This window comes from Alexandromys fortis, unplaced genomic scaffold (assembly GCF_014885135.2).
Source record: "Alexandromys fortis isolate MF-2015 unplaced genomic scaffold, M_Fortis_MF-2015_v1.1 scaffold_365, whole genome shotgun sequence".
Taxonomy (NCBI): Eukaryota; Metazoa; Chordata; class Mammalia; order Rodentia; family Cricetidae; genus Alexandromys; species Alexandromys fortis.
The window spans coordinates 143,652-148,217 of NW_026068288.1; positions in this window are offsets into that span (position 1 = coordinate 143,652).

The following is a 4,566-nucleotide window of genomic DNA, read 5'->3' on the forward strand; positions in this document are numbered from 1 at the left end:
GCCAGCTGGCCTGAGTCTGAAAAAGCCTGGGTTAAAACCGGTCTCGCTGAACATAGCGGACAATGAGGACTACTGAGACCTCAAGAACAATGGCAATGGGTTTTTGATCCTACTGCACCTATTGCTCTTGTGGGAGACTAGGCAGTTTGGATGCTCACCTTACTAGACCTGGATGGAGGTGGGTGGTCCTTGGACTTCCCATAGGGCAGGGAACCCTGATTGCTCTTTGGGCTGACAAGGGAGGGGGACTTGATTGGGGAAGGGGGAGGGAAAGAGGAGACGGCGGTGGGGAAGAGACAGAAATCTTTAATAAATAAATAAAGTGGCTGAAAGATACTTAAACAAATGCTCAACATCCTTAGTCATCAGAGAAATGCAAATCAAAATGATGCTGAGATTCCATCTCACACCTGTAAGAATGGCCAAGATCAAAAACACTAATGAAACTTATGCTGGAGAAGTTGAGAGGTAAAGGGATCACTTCTGCATTGCTAGTGGGAGCACAAGTTAATACAGCCCCTTTGAATATCAGTATGGTAATTTCTCAGAAAATTAGGAAACAGCCTCTCTCACAACCCAGTAATACCACTTTTGGGTATATATCCAAAAGATGCTCAATCATACCACAAAGACATGTGCTCAACTATGTTCATAGCAGCATTGTTTGCCATAGCCAGAACCCGGAAACAACCTAAATGCTCCTCAACTGAATAATGGATAAGGAAAATGTGGTAAATTTACACAATGTAATACTACACAGCAGAAAAATAACATCTTGAAATTTGCAGGCAGAAAACATCATATTGAGTGAGGTAACTCAGACCCAGAAAGACAGTTATCCTATGTACTCACTCATAGGTGGTTTTTAAACATAAGGCAAGGAAACCAGCCTATAAATCACAATCACAGAGAACCTAGACAACTATTAGAACCCTAAGAGAGACATACATGGATCTAATCTACATAGGAAGTATAAAAAGACTAGATATTCTGAGTAAATTGGGAGCATGGGGACCATGGGAGAGAATTGAAAGGGTTGAAGGGGAGGGGAGAGGAAGGGAGAGGAGCAGAGGAAAACGTATAGCTCAGTAAAATCAATAAAAAGGTAAAAAATAATAAAAAATTACAAAATAGAAGAGGAAAGAAGAAATAGACCACAAAAGGAGGAAATTTCCTGCAAATCAATGGATATGATAAAGGCCTGATATGGGAGGATATAAACAACAAATCTATAACCAAACATTGGAATGGAAAAAAAAAAAATCTGAGTAGATATTTTGTTAAATACAGTATGCTCAAAAATGTTCAAAAGTTTAGTCATTTGGGTAATATAGATTTGTTCTCTCATGGGCATGATTGTGTAATAGGTAAAGCTTCTTCAGGGATAAAGAAAACATTCTAAAAAAAGTCAATGGCAATGACTGCTGTTTTGTAGGAGGGCTAAATCTGTGTTAGACAAGTGAATTATATCCTCTGTGTATCACACCTCAGTAATAGTATGTGACAGGTTAGCAATGAATAAAAAGGGAGGGAGGGACATCATCCTCCTAAGGTCACACGAAGTTCTGAATCACATAATGATAATCTTTGGCTGAACAGCTGAATGTCTTCCTTGTTTTTTTTTTTTTTTTTTTTTTTTTTTTTTTTTTTTTTTTTTTTTTTTTTTTGTTAGCCACAGCTCTTTTTTGCCCTTTAGAAACTGACTTTAAAATCAAAGACTAGAACTCCACAGCAACTCTGTGGTAAGGAGAATATTTACTGCTACAGAATAAGAAGGTGTAGAGTTGTGTGGGTGGGAAATTGAGGGTCGCTGGAGGAGGGGAGACTGTGTGTAATCAGAACATATTGTCTTAAAAATGTGATTTTCCAAAATATGTTCATGAAAAATAAACAAACACGTATAGTAAGGACCACTACCCTCCCTAGTTATATGTAGATAGGAATGTCTTCTATACTCCTAACTGCAACTTTTCCTGATATGCAATAGTTCTCCAAAAAGTAATGGAATCAGAGTACAATGGAGAGAGGATGCCTTTTACACCAAATAGCAAGGGAGGCTTGATGCCTCTCTGTATCACATTAAAAGCTCTCTGTGCAGTAGTCCTCTTTGTCCACTATGTTCAGTGAGACCGGTTTTAACCCGGGCTTTTTCAGACCCAGGCCAGCTGGCCTTGGTGAGTTCCCGATAGAACATCCCCCTTGTCTCAGTGTATGGGTGCACCCCTCGCGGTCCTGAGTTCCTTGCTTGTGCTCTCTCTCCTTCTGCTCCTGATTTGGAATGAGTACTACTGAGACCTCAAGAACAATGGCAATGGGTTTTTGATCCTACTGCACCTATTGGTTTCGTGGGAACCTAGGCAGTTTCGTGGATGCTCACCTTACTAGACCTGGATGGAGGTGGGTGGTCCTTGGACTTTCCACAGGGCAGGGAAACCTGATTGCTCTTTGGGCTGACGAGGGAGGAGGACTTGACTGGGGGAGGGGGAGGGAAAGGGGAGGCGGTGGTGGGGAAGAGACAGAAATCTTTAATAAATAAATAAATAAAAAATAAAAATAAAAAAAGCTCTCTGTGCAGCCAGGCAGTGGTGGCACATGCCTTTAATCGCAGCACTCAGGTGGCAGAGGCAGGCGGATCTCTTTGAGTTTGAGGCCAGCCTGGTCTACGAGAGCTAGTTCCAGGACAGGCCCCAAAGCTACAGAGAAAACCTATCTCAAAAAAAAAAAAAATTCTCTGTGCTCAGACTGTAATTCAAGCATTGCCTTGGCAAATGTCAACACCTACATGTAATAAATACTTAATGTAAGCAAGGCATTATACCAAGTGAGTGTGCATCAGTTATCTTGATTGCCATATCACTCCAGTGAGAATTTTTATACATTTTTCTATCCAGTTCCAGAGTTCCACAAACTGATGCCAAATTGCTCTAAAATATTGACCAAGACTACAGACAAGAAGAAATAGTTTCCAAGTTCCATGTATTTCAACCTTCTTAGTGCCACAGAATACTAGCTTGTCCCTTCTGACCCAGAGGGGTGCTCTCTAAAGGGAAAGGAAAGAGAGCACTGAAATTCTTTTGTGAGTTTAAAGTCTTCACAGAAAGTCTTGTACTCTTTATCTGGTAAATTCTGTGGCATAAATAGTAATTTGTTTTAACATTAGAGGAGCTAAGTAGAGTATCAGAAACATGTTGTCGGAACAATCTGATTAGGCCACTTCTCTGGCCCAGATGAAGTCCTAGAAAGGACAGGGTAAGAATCAGTTTCTCAGCACGGTTCCAGATATTTTGCTTCCCTCCACTGTGGGAAAAATCATTACTCTATGATTGCCTCCTAAGTGTGTCCCTAGTATTCAGAGCTAACAAGTACAAATCAAGTATTTTGATGACAGGCCAGTTTTATGAATTTATTTTCCCCACTTCAGATGATACTAGCTTATGTCAAGCTTACCCAAAAACAGGAGAGAGAGAGAGGGAGGGAGGGAGGGAGGGAGGGAGGGAGGGAGGGAGGGAGGAAAGGAAGGAGGAAGGAAGGAAGGAAGGAAGGAAGGAAGGAAGGAAGGAAGGAAGGAAGGAAGGAAAGAATGATGGATGAAAAGGAGATAGTGGGGGGTGAGTTTGGGTCCCGCAGCAGCAACCCGGGACAGGGAACTCAGACTTTCCCCATCCTCCCTATACTTCCTGGGCTTCCTGCTGGGCCTAGACTCCCAGTATACTGCTTCTCTCTTCCTACCCCACCCAGCTTGCATCCAGAACCCTCCCCCCTTTCTGCCTCCCTTCCCTCTGGGGGCTCTGGGACCAAATCCCGAGGGCAACCTAGACAGTGGGAGCTCCTTTGTTTCAATAGCCTGCCTGCAGGAATCAAGGTAGGCACTTTCTTTATGAGCTACCCAACCAGCCTGATCTCTGCACCAGGAGAACCATCACTGGGGAGTTCCATCACGGGGAAGGTACATCAGGAGGCAAGGAGACCTGATCCTGTAAAAGAAGATACATAGGGAAGCATTCGGAGGAAGAGATGGGCAGGCGCCAATGCAAGAATTCACCCAACAATTTGAAGAACAACATGAAACCACCAGAACCCAGCGACCTCACAAGAGGGGGACAGGAACACCTTAATCAAGAAGAAGTAGAAAAAATTGACTTTATGAAAGTGATTGACGCCTTTAAACAGCATGTAAAAAATGCCCTTATAAGATGGATGAGAAGTATAACAGAAAGTTTGAAGAATTGAATAAATCAGTGAATGATACCCTAGGAAACCAAGGAAAAACAATCAAACAGATAATGGAAACAGTTCAAGACTTGAAAACTGAAATGGAGGCAAATAGAAAACACAGAGGGCCAGCTGGACATGCAAAATCTAGGTAAACGAATAGAGACTACAGAAACAAGCATAACCATCAGAATACAAGAGACAGAAGAAAGAATCTCAGATTCTGAAGATAACATAGAGAAAATAAACGCACTAATCAAAGAAAACAGCAAGTCCAACAAACTCTCATCACAAAACATTCAGGAAATATGGGACACAATAAAAAGACCAAACCTAAGAATAATTGGAGTAGAA